General features: G+C 47.1%; 1 pseudogene; it reads left to right on the top strand.

The window, feature by feature from the left end:
- Positions 1 to 212: 212 nt before the first annotated feature.
- On the top strand, positions 213 to 2,778 carry LOC147731341 (transcription intermediary factor 1-alpha pseudogene; annotated as a pseudogene).
- The last annotated feature ends 13,905 nt before the right edge of the window (positions 2,779 to 16,683 follow it).

Here is a 16,683-nt window from a genome sequence, read left to right as displayed (position 1 = left end):
TTCAAGGAGTTTTGCTAGAGCGGGATGTTGGAGATAGGACAGAAGTTATTGAAATAAGATTTGTCAGCGTTGCTTTTTTTTCTAGAATAGGTGAGACCTGAGCTGCTTTTAGGCAATCAGGGACCTTCCAGTGCGTTAAGGAAGTTGTTGTTTAGGGAGAGGCGCGCGTGTGCCCTGATGGCTGGACCCACCCGGAGCTAACGTCGGGGGTTATGGAGGAACCTCCCGCCATCCCGGTGGAGAAGGAGCCGGAGCAACCAGCAGTTGTCCCTGACCCACCGCCACCATCGGCCCCGACGTGGGCTCCCCCTCCTGTCCCACTCAGTGCCGAGAACGAGGCAGAGAGCCGGCAGAACCCAGAGGAGGGTGGCGGAGAATGGGCCGCACTGAACCTTCTGGATACCTGCGCAGTATGCAAACAGAATATAACATCACGCGGACCCAGCTTGCTGCCCTGTTTACACTCCTTCTGTCGCCGCTGCCTGCCCCCACCAGAGCGGTACGTCAGCGTGCCGGCTGGGCCTCAGCAGCCTCTGCCCTCCCCGCCGACCCAACAACCGCAGGGCGCCCGAGCAGCATCGGATCCGCCCAGCACCCAGGTTGGTGTGATACGATGCCTGGTATGCAGCCAGGAGTGTGCGGAGAGGCACATAATCGATAACTGTGAGGGACAACGCCGAGGTTCCTAGCAGCACTGTTGAAAAATCAAGTCAGGCATGTACAATCTGCAAGGATAACGCAGAGGCTCAGGGATTTTGTGTTGAATGCGTGGAATGGTTGTGCAAGTGTTGTGTCCGTGCCCATCAGAGGGTCAAGTTCACTAAAGAACATACAGTGCGACAGAAGGAAGAAGTCTCACCAGAAGCGACCGGGGTGAGCAGTCAGAGGCCTGTGTTTTGCCGTTTTCATAAGAAGGAGAAACTTAGGTTGTATTGTGAAGCTTGTGACAAGCTGACATGCAGGGATTGCCAATTACAAGAACACAAAGAGCATAAGTACCAGTTTATTGAAGAAGCTTTTCTTGGCCAGAAGGTTGTTATTGACACATTGATCAACAAGTTGATGGAAAATAATAAATACATCAAATTTACTGGGGACCAGATCCAAAACAGAATTCATGAAATTAATCAAAATAAAAAGCAAGTTGATTAGGACATTAAAGTTGGTTGCCATATTTACATTGATGGTAGAGATCAACAAGAAGGGAAAGGTTCTTCTGCATCAATAAGAAGGGAAAGGCTCTTCTGCATCAACTGCATCAACTGGCAGAAGATCGGCGAAGGAAGCTTCTGAAACAACAGCATGAAGTGGCTGGTCTCTCCAGTCAGCTGGAACATGTAGTTGGCTTCTCCACATGGGCAGTTTCCAGTGGCAGCAGCACAGCCTTGCTGTACAGCAAACGCTTGATTACCTATCGACTGAGACATCTTCTCCATGCACAGTGTGATGCCACGTCTATCACAAGCTCAATTCAGTTTCAGTGTGACGCCAGCTCATGGGCACAGCATATCTTTCATCTAGGTTCTTTGGTTATTGAGGAAAATGATGTGTCACAACATGCAACTCCCATGGAGGTCCAAAATCCGCAGGCACAGAACACTTCTACTCAGAATGCCTAGACGCAAGGATCATCTGCTAACCAGCTATCAAAGTTCCCCACACAGATCAATTTGGCACAGCTTCGCCTACAACACATGCAGCAACAGATCTTGGTTCAGAGGCAGCAGGCACAGCGACGCGCAGCTGCTGCAGGTCCTCCTCATTCCATGGGGCTCCAGAACCGAACTGGACCTCCACACCCTATGGGGATTCCGAACCCTAGAGTCCAGGGCATCAAATCTGGTCCCACGTTTGGTAAATTACCAGCATATGAATGCAAAATCCAATGGACCGATGCCTCCCATCCAGCAGCTGAGATTTCCACAAAACATGCCAAATCCTCAGAACATACAGGCTGTTCAAAGTATCCAGAATATGCATAGTATACAGACTGTGCAAAACATGCAGAGTATGCAGAACATCCAGAATCTACAGACTGCACAAAACATGCAGAATATGCAAAGCATACAGAACATACAATCAGTGCAAAATATGCAAAATACCCAGAACTTGCAAAATGCACAAAATATGCACGCGATCACCCGACGAGCAATGAGGCCCAACCATACGCAGATGGCATATCTGGCACAGCACGGCATGAAACAGATTGACAACTCAGGAAACATTGTAATGGAGAACATGATGCGGAAGGACGGTGGTCTTGATAACCAGCACAGACATTCCTCTAAAAGGACTGTTCAGGCACCAAACTCGTCAGTGCCATCTCCAGGACTTCTAGGAGCTATGGTGGCAAGTGTGCATCCACCCATGCGCTCACCCAGTGCATCTAGTATTGGAAGCAGAGAAAGCTCTTCCAGTAGGCCCATTGGCGGAGCAGATTCTACACATAAAGTCCCAGTGGTCATGTTGGAGCCTATCCGCATTAAGCCAGAGAGTCCCATGGAGCACTGTGATTATCCTGTTGTGATGGTAACGCAGGAAGCAAATCACGAACAGCAGGCAGTCTCTCGCAGTTCTGGCTACTCAAGAAGCATTCTTACGTCAATGCTCTTGGACAGCATTAATAATTCCAGAGCAGAAGCAGGTCCTAGAAGTGATGCACCAGACAGCACGGGAGACAGACCTACTCATCAAGGAAACTCATTTAGTGGAAAGCCAGCATGGATGTCCGTGACTTCAATGATACCCCGTCATTTTGCAGAGGGTAGCAGTGGTTAAGGAAGTATTTACAATCTTCGTCCAGGTGGGGATGAGAGTGAACTTGATCTCTTTGAACATGGTCGTGGGCAACGGCTCAGTGAAGTGGTTGGATGGGTTGATAGTCTGAAGAATTTTGTTGATGTCTTTTTCATTAAATGGAGAAAAGGTGCCCAATGACGCATTGTTCTTAGCATTCAGGCGGGACGAGTTATACTTTTCAAAGAGGTCAAGGGGTGAGGCGGCAATAGAGGAGGGTAATATGGCCTTCTTAGAAGCGAGGTCAATAGAGATGAGCCATGATTTTTCCGTGAAGAAAGCAAAACCTAAGGAGATGATGAACAAAGTGTTGAACAATGCAAGCACTCACCCCCAGTCAACTGATCTGGGTTTTATCCATCATCATTCTTTAGGTCACTCCGCCACCCCAGTTCAGACATGGCCATATGCAAATCAGTCTGACCCTGTGCCTCATGAGAACAGTCCAGCCCGAACTGCCAAGCCATGTCTTCCCTGGACCGGAAACAAGCATCCAAGATGGGGTGGCATAGTGAGCAAACGAACAATGGATTTACCCCAGATCTTTGACTGGGGACAATCTTTGCATTGTCAGCATTCCGTCCAAGATTTGTTTGCTGTAACACTTTTTGCCCTAAGTGGGATGGGTACGCCCAGACGTGGGTCCCTTGCTCACTGTGCCACTGGATTCAAGCTAGCATGGCTGAAGAAGGGTGACATTCCCTGAAACTGGTCCCAGGATGCTTTTTTCCAGTCCAGGGAGGACCTGGCCTGGAAGTTCAGTTTGTAATGTTCCCAAGGGGCACAGGGTCAAGACTGATTTGCATGTGGCTGGGTCCTAACTAGGGTGGCGTAGTGGGCAAAAGAACGATGAATTTAACCCAGATCTTTTGACTGGAGGAAAATGTTTGCTTTGTCAGCATTGCATTGATCATTTGTTTGCTGTAACATTATCCGTGAAGAGGGCATCAAAATATTTACAGGAGGGAGGATTGCCAACTGGGGCTGAGAGAATTGGAGTATAAACCGATTGCTGTTTGACTAATTCGAAAAGTTTCTTGGGGCGGCTTTCTGCTTGATCTAATTGTAGTCTAAAATTGTCAGTCTTAGCTCGCTTGATCAATTTGTTGTAGAGGCTCCTGACCTCTCTCAGAAGTTTTAGTTGGTCCGAGGAGGGATTGGATCGCCAAGACCAAGTTGGTATATGTGTGGGGCGCCCTGGTGTGGATTCGTTCCGGCGTCCCCTTCCAGGAGGTCAAAAGGATGGTAGAGAGAGAAGGCTGCTATGCACTCCTGGAGAACTGCCTATTAGGCTGGCACATTCTTCTTGGCAGCATCTAAATGCCCAAACCTGACCGGGGGAAATTCTAGGACACCCTGTCTGCCACGCTCATGCACAACACAATGTCGCCATGGATACTGAGTGGTGACTACAACTGCGTACTAGATCTGACATTAGACATGTCCCATACTCCCTTACCTCACTCCCCTCCGCATGCACAGACAAAAAGCTTCCATGCTTGGGTACACCATTGGCACCCACCAATGCTTGGCGCTCTCACCACCCTGCGTCCCATCTCTAAACCTTTTACTCCAACCCACATAGTTTATACTTATGACTCGGCCGCTTTCTTTGAACCCCTGCACTAGTGCCTTTGATACAACAAGTGGACTAGTTGGAGTGGATTATCTCTGACCATGACACAAACCTAACAGACCTCAAGTGGACACGCTCCCCTACTCCCAGGGCCCAATTGGAGGCTGCCACCTGACTGCCTCAATTATCAGGTGTCTGGAGGGAGCAGGAGGACATTATTAGGCTATATTGTACCAAAAACCACAACACTGCATACACTAGGATGCTAGAGTGGGAAGCCTTCATGGTGATTGCTAGAGGAGCCTTTATGCAGCAGATAGCAGGAGTCTGCAGGACCCTTGAGCGAGATATAGCATCAACTGAACAGACCTTGGTTGGACTTAGCAAGTAGACAGATATAGACTCCATGCTTCTCCAGAAGTTGACAGATAAAAAGACAGCTTACACTACCCTTCTGGAGAGCCTATAGCGCTATAACTTTACAGCCCATGCCACCAAGGTCAATTGAGAGGACAATAAGCCAGGCAGACGCCTAGCTTTGCTTGTTAGGTAAGACTTGATGACCCATCCAGTAACCGAGGAAGTCGATCTAACTGGTGTCACGGTTCGCACCCAAACCAGGATTTTGCAAGCCCTCTATGATTATTACTCTGCCATGTATAAGGGGCACCCAGGACACCTTAATGAAATGAACCAGGCAGACACTTTCCTAACAGGTATTACCCACCCTGAGATTGTGACCTCCTCAAGGATCCCCTTAGAAGCTGAAATCCTGACTGCAGATGTAAAACAGGTGGTTTGGATCTTGGTATTAATCAAAGCTCAGGGCCTAGATAGTCTACCCCTGGAATACTACAACAACTTTTCACCCCATTTTGCGCTCTGTCTGTCGGAGATGGACAAGGCAGCACTGAGCGCCGGTGAGCTACCCCAAACACTCCGCGAGTCCCTCTTGGTTTCCATCCCTAAACCACACAAGGATACCATACAGCTCACCTCCTACCGCCCCATCACAATACTCGGTGGCTTATAAGATTTTAGGTAAGATTCTACCAGATTCTCCATGAGTTGGTACATCCTGACCAGAATGGCTTGGTTCAGGGCCTTAGTGCCTCCCAGAATCTTTACTGCCTCTTCCGTGTACAAGAACAAATCAGCGGGCATTACTCACAGGCTGCTTGCCTCATACTTGTTTTAGAAAATGCATTTGATACCCTGTCCTGGCAATACCTATTCGCAGTGCTTGCTTGCATTGGGGTAAGCACCAAACTCCTCACCTACACCAACTTGCTTCATACTAAAGCAACATATTGGATCCGCTTGGGTCGTTTTTTTTTTTTTGTCCTCATTAGCCTTTACGCCACCCATTTCTAACCAAACGATACCGCCCATGTTTTTTTTTATCTCATATACCGGGACCGTTAACAACCACACTAGTAGTGCCACCCCATGACCACCTCTCAATATATGCCACCCTTTGTAAGAGGTTGGTGCAAAGGTGAACTCCACCGTCACGTTGAAAACACCACCGGCGAGATAGGCCAAGACCTTAATCATTGGACTAAATTATTTACAGATCCACCTATCCCATTACACTAAAAAAAAAAACACTCTTCACCCAAAGTGTGCCAAAAATAATGTCCAAAATTTACATTTAACTTTTGTCGGACCCAAAGTATCCATTTTAGCTGTGAATCTCATAGCTCGCAACCAGTCTGAGATCCCTGGAGATAGCGGGGACACCCACAATTTACATATCTCTCTACGAGCCAAAAGTATCCCGTAAAATACAAGTTTAACTTTATCATCCATGCTTTTTAGCTGCAAATTCAACCTTCCAGTTATAATAAGTTCAGGGCTTACCTTAATAGTATGATCAATAGCTTGGGATAAACAGCTACTTACTTCCTCCCAAAACTCTTTAATATTTGGGCACTCCACGAACATATGTATATCCTTTTCATTGGGACTTCTACACTTTGGGCATTCCACCAGCCCTCCAGGCTTGAACTTTGAAAATCTATATGGAGACCAGTATGCTCCGTGGAGTGTAAAAAGATGATTTCGCCTTAAATTTGCGGGTTTGACAACTTTATACAACATAGCCATAGTTACTTGCCATTGAGTGTCAGATGCGATGTCCGGCAAGCAATCCCTACACAGAGTTTCTGGCAGTGAGAACTGTCCGTCCGCCGTCTCCCACATTGACCAGTACCAAAGTACTACTTCCTTTTTATACACTTGGCTTGAGTGGATCTTCTCTTCTAATTCATTCTGAAGTCCCACGATGATTTCAGCTTTACCGGCCCAACTATGGATTTGCAGATATTTAAATTTCGATATAGCCTGCCCCCAAATGGCCGCTCCCTGACTCCACCCAACCAGCTTTCCATCCGGAAAAAGATGTCCCCATACTTCTACACCTGCTGATCTTAGAGGAATAGCCAGTGCGTCTTTGGTCCATGCAGGAGATCCTGGGCTGTCCCAAATGGAAGTATAATATCCATAATACGGGATTTTTAGTAACCTCCTAATCCAATACCAAAGTTCCGCTGCTTCCCGCAGTACCTTAAGACGCACTTTTTTTAAATACTTTGGATCCGCAAATTTACACAGAAAACCAGATTCCTTATATTGGCAACTTTTTAGCATTGCTGCCAACAATACACCAATACCCGAGGTCGGTGGAGTGTTCACAAGAATTCTAAGATTTTTTAACTGAAAAGCCCAACAGTATAACAGAAAATCCAGGGCTGACAACCCCCCTTTAAGCAGTTTTCGTCTTATCTTAGTCCATGAGAGACGAGATCCTTTTGCGGCCCATATAAATGTACTAACCTCACTCTGAAGCTTCTTAAACCATTCTCCTTTAAATGCAAGAGGGATTGTCTCAAATAGAAAAGTTAGTTTTGGAAGAACCATCATTTTTATCAAATTTGTGCGGCCATATAGATTAAGACACTTGGGCCGTTTTGTCTCGCCCCCTTTCCGGTGTGTCAAGGAACATGCACGGATTCCCACTGTCCCCCCTACTATTTGCATTTGCCTTGGAGCTATTTGCCATGCGACTGCATGCAAGAGGTTGAGAGTGGGGTATCCTGCTGGCAGACAGGACACATGCAGTGTCCTAATATGCGGATGATTTGCTCCTCTATGTCCCTGACATAACAGACAATCTCACACCCATCAGAGACATGCTGGTGGACTTTGCAGATGCATCCAGGCTCCGGATCAATTGGACTAAGTTGGTTTTTATCCACTCCATCCAGGGCAGACGTCTTGGGAGATATATTTCGGCAACGCCCGCCTCAGCTGGCATGACCAGGCATCACAATACTTAGGAATCTGCGTTTTTCCTACACCTCCACAAGGAAAGCCCTCACAGGGCCCTCGAGGGCATATGATCCCAAATACACTTCTGGTGGTCGCTTCCCTTAGCCCCCATTGGTAAAATCTTCCTGGCGAAAATGCTTACTTCTCCCTCGCCTTCATTATTATTTTGCAAACCTTCTGGTTATAACCCCGCTCCTTTTTTAAAGAATTGGACACACTCCTCAGGACACTCATATGGGGATCCGGATGCTACAGAGTTCTCATGGCCAAACTGCAGCTGCCAGTGGACCAGAGAGGCCTCTGGTCCCCAGTCTTTGAGACATATTTCCTAGTGGCACAGCTGCAGTGGCTGTCCTTCTAGGCATTACCTTAGCAAGGCCTGCACGAGCTTCGGGCCCCTACCAGAAAGTGCGCTCAGACGTTAACTCCTCCCAGAGACATAGTACATGCCGCCGGCCCAGGCACTGGCAAGGGCCTGCATGCTCAGGGTGCATCGTCTTACTTGCAGGGTTCTGCTCTACGCCACAAACCTACCACTGGCTGGCCTTCCCCATGGCTGGGATTACTGCACCACAGGGGAACTACGGTTATGGACTGACGATTTGCTTCTTCTGGTGGGCAAACTGTTCGCATAGGGACGACTCCTTCCCTTTGATCAGCTGGCAGAGCAGAGCGTACTCCGCCGGGTGCAATTTCAGACAACTTACACACACTGATCCTCTGGGATCTCTTTGGGGGCGAACCAGCAACACACCATGCTGAACATGGGGCCGGGCCGTCACATTAATACCTGGATGTACAAAGCGGTACGAGAATTGACAATAGCCCCTCAAAACACACTCCATCAAAAATGGCAAAATGAGATTGGGAGGGTACTACACAATAAAGAGTGGAACCTGGCACTCGAATCCCCAAATAAGGTCTCACACACCTTACAGTTCAAGAATATCCAATACTTTATATTGCACAGGGCCTATTTAACCCACACACAACGGCATCCCTACTTCCCCAGAATGCAAGTTGCTTGCCCTTGATGCCGGACCACAGACCAAACACTCATACACATGCTTTGGGCGTGCATGTTTCTTCAAATCTACTGGCTGGCAGTTCATGCCATGCTGTGAGAGTTTACGACGCTCCCAGACATATACACCTGGGAGGCAAACTTATTGGGCATATTCGGGCGCAAGAAACAGCATAAAGTCCAGACTCGCTTTGCAGCCCTAGCCATGTTACTTAACAAACGCACAATCACACTGCACTGGTGTTCATCCATGGACCCTTCACTGGAGGCATAGATAGGGGCAATGCGCTGCGGAGGAGGACACCTTCAGATACAAGGAGGTCTGCCAGATACACAGGCGGACCATATCTCCTCAATGAGCTTCTCTACTCATGCACTTCCACCAAGTGAATGACGTCGAAGCCGCGCCCTCATGAAAATATCAGCCCTCTTCCACACCCAGATAAGCCCCCTCTTGATACAAACACATCCCAAAATAGTGCCTTTCATCACACGCCCCCTGATTGACTCCAGGGCACCTTCCCAACAAGATGCCCCTGCATGCATACTATGCCTGGAACTATCCACCAAGTAGTCACCACTGCATCCTGACGTATCCGTCCTCACCCTCCCTCAGTTCACTCCTAGTTTCAAATCATCAGCATCAGTTAGGGCAGTTTATGGGTACAAAGCACACAGTCATAGGACAGATCCCCACGACCGAGAGCACCCCAAGACACAGCTCTGTATGCTATTCTTATGCAGATATATGCTGGACTCTCTTAACTCTCCTATGTTGCTTTACAATCATCTGTACCATTCCATCGGTTATTTTATCTTTTTCTAGGAATATAACAAACTCAATAAAATGAATTTGAAAAATATATATATATATTTATATGTATATCCATACTAATATAATAAAGAGAGAGCCCAAACCTATGAGGCGGGTAATCTCAGGAACCACAGCACCAATCACAACACCCAATACAGCGTTGGAAAGGGCAGTTGCAGCAGAAGGACATAGGCTATACAGACGCCCACCATATACATTTAAAAGGTAAAAGAACCGTGCCAGCAAAGTAGTCCCTTGTGGTCGTGTCTGCGTTGTGCTGTGGGCGTGTGCTGGGGGCATGACAAACGCTGGGGGCGTGTGGTACGTTCCGCCGTTCATGCCATGTCTCATATCGTGTGCTAATCCCACCCTGCTCCCTTTAAATACCCCTGCACCCCATAATCATAACCCACCCTTACTCCTTAAAATACCCCAATACCCTAAACACTAACCCATCTTAACCCTATAAATATACTGTGTACCCCAAAACCCAAACCTATACCTAAACCCTAAAAATACCCCTGTACCCTATAAATACCCCTGAGCCTCAATTCCCAAACCTACCCTTGAACTCTAAAAATACCCCTGTACCCCAAAACCCAAACCTAGCCCTGAACCCTAAAAATACTACTGTACCCCAAAACCCAAACCTACCCCTGAACCCTAAAATACCCCTGTACCCCAAAACTCAAACCTACCCCTGAGCCCTAAAAATACCCCTGTACCCCAAAACCCAAACCTAGCCCTGAACGCTAAAAATAACCCTGTACCCCAAAACCCAAACCTAGCCATGAACCCTAAAATACCCCTGTAACCCAAAACCCAAACCTAGCCCTGAACCCTAAAAATACCCCTGTACCCCAAAACCCAAACCTAGCCCTGAACCCTTAAAATACCCCTGTTCCCCAATACCCAAACCTACCCCTGAACCCTAAAAATACCCCTATACCCCAAAACCCAAACCTAGCCCTGAACCCTAAAAATACCCCTGTACCCCAAAACCCATACCTATCCCTAAACCCTAAAACTACCCCTGTACCCCATAACCCAAAACTATATCTGAACCCTTAAATACCCAAACATCCCAAAACATATACCTCAGTACCCCAAAACATATACCCCATACACATACTTATCTTATCCAAACATTAAAAAAACATTCTTTTACCATTCATGCATTTACAACGAATTTCGTTGTAAAGGTATGCGTGGTAAAAGCATATAAAATGTAATGCCATGAGTTATAATGGCATTGCGGAGTCATGGTACTTTAGTAATGAAAGTATGCGGAGTGATGGTATGCGGAAAGAAAGTTGCGGAATAATGGGTGTTTACCCTCCCCCGGTAAGTACATTGGTGGCACGGCGGCCCACATCTCCAGCAACATACTCATATTTTTTCACCACCCATTTGAAAAATGCACAGGTCTCTCTCATTGATGGCCAGCACCGACATACACTTTTAGACACACCTCCCGCCACAAGTTCTAGAATTGCGAACTTTAGAGCTGGGGAGCTACGTTCGAATCTCGGCATCAGCTCAACATCCTGTGATTCCAGGCAAATCGCTTTGTCTCCGCGTGCCTAGCACAATTAAATGTTGTTGTGTTCTTCTGTAATGTAAATTGTGCTCATGCCATGTTGTCGAGTTCGTGCTATATAATTTTGCAAGGAAAAATAAAGTAGGGCAACTCGAGTTCACACACTACTGAACGCGCACTCTTAAGTGCATCAGCAGTGCACTGTGAATCGGAGCATTTCACAGGCCTGTCGCAGAAAAGAAATGGTATCTAAACGAAATCCTGCAAAACAATATACTACTGGCCGGCAGCAATTCATACCCGGACAACGTCGGGACGGGCTGCTAGTATATATATGTATACACAGATGATCTGCTTGATTTGAGTACACCTAGAGATTCCATAAGCAAACTGGTCACAATATTACCCGAGTACATTGAATTGTATGTTTATAAGCTAAATAAAAAAAAAACTGTAGCCTTCCCAGTTTAAATGTTATGCCTTACAGAGATAAATAAAGACTGAGGCTTCCAGTCATCTTGAAATAATATAAAATATCTGGAAATACTTAAGTGTTGTAAGATAGAAGAGATCACAAATATTCGTTGAGTTTGGTGCCCTTAGCGTAAGTGTGTGAGTTCAGTGGTCTAGCCTAGTAGCCTTCTCACTCATAACGGTTTGTAAGGCTTCTCTAACTGGTATGTTTGCTCTTGGTTACTTGTATGGCAAGAGGGAGGGGTGAGGTAGAGTTGCCTTCTCCTTTTCATATGTTTTTAAGTTGTGTATCTTACCCTGGGATGTTTCATTGAGACCTGGTTACCCAAGATAGCAAGAATGGTTGCTGACGTTCGATGATCGATACGTACCTCTATAGATCATGTATAACATTATTTAAAAATGAGTTAATGCAAAACGAACAAAGATGTAACAACAATACATTTGGAAAAACTAACAAACAATAATATGTGAAGGTACTCTCCTTCAGGACTAAGGCTTTGGAGTTAAACTGACTCACTCTATTTCACAATATTACTAAAATGTTAATAAAAAATTCCAGAATGTTCCTATGAGTATAAAAAAGACAAAGTTTAAAGAGATGAGTAATATTGACTTTTCTTACCTTTATCTTCAGTGTCCTGGTAAAAAATGAAATATGCATGGTATGTCCTCAGGGTTAGGATAGGAGGTTTTACGGTCCATAACTATGTTATGACACACTAGTGCCTATTCACAAAGGCATTTAGGTGTATGTAAAATACAATCACAACAAAAAAGCCCCTAATGTCATTCACACCAGTACTTCTCATAGAAGAGCATTCAAAATAAAAGCCCTATAACATGGATCATACTTAGGGCTTAGTACTGTTCCAGTACAACTCAGAGGTGGACTTTGTGTCTTTGTGTGATTTTTAAATAACAGAGTATAGTGCCTAGGGACCCTAGATGCATACAAAAAATATACAAACATCATACGAAGTGCCTCTCGCACATGACTACCATGAGCCTGTTTTGAGTGCTCTTCTACCCTTGATTATGTTTTGGTCTCAGATTCAATAAGAGGGCTTTTCATTAGTTTTAAGACTGATTTTTACTCTTATAGTAATCATGCTGCATTAACTTTTCTTGTTCCCACTTCAAAGAAAAATGAGTCTGTTTTCAAACTCCCTGTAAACCCTGTGGTTTCAAGAAAGAATTGTATTGCTCTGAAGTGGGAAAGAGTGGACCCTAAAAGGTTTTTGGCAAACTTGCTAAACGTTCTGGGAAGATAATTCACTGTTTAGACCCAGCTTTATCGCATGTACGTTGATACAACGCATGCTTTTACCACGCATGCCTTTACAACGCAGGTTTTTCAACGCAAGTCGTTACAACGACTTGCGTTGGGGGGTGCTGAATAGTGAATGGTTTAATTTACTATTCCAAATCTAGTACCCGTGGATAGTAGGGAAGGTGTTGGATAGTAAATTAAACTATTACCTATCCTATAGCGCCCCCCAGCGCAAGTCGTTGTAATGACTTGCGTTGAAAAACCTGCTGTAAAGGTACAGTGTGGTAAAAGTTGCGTCTTAAAGGAAGTTTCCCGCTTTACCTGATTGTACGGTTTCGGCCTTTGAGCTCATACTATCTGATGTTAAAAAAAAAATAACCTGTATTATAGGTAACAATCAACAGAAAAAAGTAGCTGGTTTGATGATGAATGTGAAAAGTCTCTGAAAAACCTTCACACAGCCTTGAAGTGCAATCCCCGCAATCCACCTTTAATCAAGTCCTTGCGCCAAGTTTATAAGACAGCAAGGACCACTAGATTGAAAACACTAAAGGAAGAATGGTGGGAAAATTTGCAGAAGGCTGCTATATTAAAAAGCCCAGAGATGTTTTGGTCACTGATTAATGCACCGTTTTTTTATAAAGCTCAGTAGGCACTGTCTACAGACACTCATGTTGATCAGGCAGAATGGGGTACCCACTTTGAAGGCTTATTTGGAGCTGAAGAGACCTTATCCACCCAGCCTTGCCGTGATATCTCAGGAGTGGCATGGGGTGCTCTTAGTTTCAGACTAGAAGAAGTGAAGTATGCTTTAAATCAGTGTAAACGGGCAATAGCACCAGGACCGGACGGAATACCCATTGATCTGTTTCTTGAGAACCAAGATCTGTGGGCCCCGCTTTTAGTAAATGTTTTTAGTAAAATTGTCCTAACATCTGCCCCTTCATCGTGGAAAACAACAGTAATTGTCCCCATTTATAAGAAGAGAGATAGGTCAACTCCGAAGAACTATAGACCTATCTCACTGATAGATTCCACTGCTAAGTTAATGGGTCGTCTCCTTTTAAATAGGTTGGAGCAATGGGCCTTGGATAAGAATATTATAATCCTGTGTCAGTTTGGTTTTAGAAGAGGGAAAGGCACAGTGAATCAGTGCCTGAATTTGAGCCTAATTATAGTGAAATATACTGTAGCTAAAAAAGGCCACCTCTATTTGGCCTTCATGGATCTGTCCACAGCCTTTGACTGTGTGGCACAGTCTAGGCTGTGGCAGATCATGGAGGCAATGGGGATTGACCTGAATAATATTAACATTATTCGCGACTTATATTCAGGTGTGTAGGAAGGGGGTGGCTCTAGTTGGCGCAGTGCAACACTAGCGACAAGCAGGGACTCTCTCTTCCTCGTCAGGGCTGAGGGTTACCTTCCAGACAACCTCTGCTTACCCTCTAGGTAGTGTGGCTTAAGCAGTCGTAGGCTAATCTTTGGGGCACATAGGGTTAAACACTTGCAACAGTACACCTTTACAACCAACCCACCACACAACGAGACCAGACTGTATTCTGTAAAAATATATCTTTATATAGATTTTAAGTAGGCTTGCGAATACAGTCAATATACTTTATGAAAACGGTTGCAGGTTACTCAATTCGGGTTACCACAGTTCTTATGCAGTTCTCTTGAGGCCCGTAGGCCGGTGTTACTCAAAGTTCTTGGGGAGCCGGCGGCTTCCAGGGGATCTGTCCCACGTCGCGTTGCCTTCCCGGGGTCGCTGATCGTTGCGGCTCTTCAGCCGAGCAGGTCACTGTGGCGGCAGGGTCCTCTCCTCGTCGTCCGCTCCGACCCTGGAGGTGGCAGCTGTGCGGTGGTGACAAGTGGCTGTACGGTCCCCAAGTGCAGGACGTACCCAGCCAAATGTCGGTGCAGCTGTGGGCTCACAGCTGGGCTGTCGGGCAGGTTACCGACCTTGCGGATTCTCGTAGGGCAACTGTCCGTCCTTGCAGGTGAGTGGCTGCTCGTTCTGCAGTCACCTCGGGAGCTCGGACCGGACGGGTCCTCCTTTGCTTTGCTCTCGGGCTCCCGGTGCAGTTGCGGTCACGGTGTTCGGGCCAGCGGCGGCTGGTCCTTACTTTGCTTCCGCTGTTGCTTTGGGCCCCGGTCACGGTGGTCGGGAGGTTGTTGCCTTGGAGGAGATTCCTCCGTCGGTGCTGCGGCGATGGTCAGCACCCGCAGTCGCTTTCTTCCAGGGGGGTAGCGTCCACTGGTCCTGGGACGCTGGTCAGGGGGCAAGTTCAGTTGCAAGCCCTTGGAGATCTCTTTAGCAGAGTTTGGCACAAGTAGAGCAAAAGTCTTTTCGTAGTCTTTTTGTCTTCCTCTCCTTCAGCAGCAAGGCACCAGACACAGGCAAGAGTCAGCACCCCTCCTTGTCTCTCACGGTCCTTCTCGTAGGGCAGAGTCCTTCTGTGGCCCAAACCGGATCTAATTTTCAAGGAGCAGGGCTCCTTCTTTTATAGGCCAATTCTTTTGTTCTCGCAGGCCAGGGGGGCCTTTGCATAGCCACTCTCAGTTCTGGAGTACCCGGGCGGGTGTACTCCGGCTTCTGCTTTCAGTGTGAGGGGCAGGCGCATCAGACGCCCCACAGGGGGTGGAGCCAGCATTGTCCGGACAGGGGTGGCCAGAGTACCTTGTTGATGGGGGCTTCGCCCTTCCTGGGCCAGGTGCCGGCAGAGTCATCCGCCGCTCCCCAGGAGGGTGGAGCCAGCATTGTGGTGGCCGAGCACAGTGACAGTTCGAGTCAAGAGGCACTCCTACCTCCCACTAAGGTGTAATCTGCGCATTCACCACCTGCCATCCCTCCAGCCCTGTCACTCACACATCCCAGACAGTCAGATACACATACCAGCAGAGGCGGCTGAAATGGTTAAGCAAGCAAAGGCTAACTTTCTAAAAGTAGCATTTGCAAACCCAGGATATTAAAATAAACTTGACTACAAGAAATATCTTATCATCCTGAGTTCAGGCATACTAAACATGACTCGCTACCATGCTCCTTGAGCCCGCGGGGATTATAGGGTGTAATAATCCTCGCAGCTCAGTCTGGCCTAATGGAGCAGGTAGCCTTCAATAGTGAAATACGGTCTTCGTTGTAAGTCACTACTAGGACATGCCACGCACAACAGGGCTTGTCCTACCTTGCCCCTACAACGCACCCTGCCCGCAGGCCTACCATAGGGGTGACTAATATGTAGTCAAGGGAAGGGTCGGTGCTGGCAAGTGGGGACACTTGCCCAGCTAGCGTGACAGTACGAGACCGCACGCGGGTTCTGCGGTCGCAGTTCCCAGACACATCTTTACGGCTGCTTCGGTGGGTGGCGCAACCAGCGCTGCAGGCCCACCAGCAGTATTGGTATCTACAAGCCCCGGCACTCTCTCGTGCACCTTACTAGGGACTAACAGTAAATCCAATGCACCAATCATGGATACCAATCGTATGTACAGTTTACAGTAGGGAGCACTTGCACTGCGGCACGGATCAGCCGTGGCGCAGTGCCCTGAGTATCGGAAAACCAGCAAAACATCGGAGGCACATCAGAAAAAAGTGGAAGGGAGACTCACGCCAAGGTGCCAGGTCTAACATGTGTCCCCTCCAGCTGAAATGTGGGGGGAACTACCCTTCCCCAGGGAGTTCCACATCACTAAGGCGGAAAAATCTGGACAGACCGTCAGCGTTGGCGTGATCGGTGCCAGGGCGGTGTTCCACCGTAAAGTCCATACTCTGTAGAGAAATGGACCACCTCAACAGTTTCGGGTTCTCACCCCTCATTTGCATTAACCATCTGAGGGGCCTGTGGTC

This window comes from Lissotriton vulgaris, chromosome 2_1 (genome assembly GCF_964263255.1).
Source record: "Lissotriton vulgaris chromosome 2_1, aLisVul1.2, whole genome shotgun sequence".
Taxonomy (NCBI): Eukaryota; Metazoa; Chordata; class Amphibia; order Caudata; family Salamandridae; genus Lissotriton; species Lissotriton vulgaris.
The sequence above is the reverse complement of the archived record's forward strand: the minus strand, read 5'-3'. Positions and strand labels throughout refer to the sequence as shown.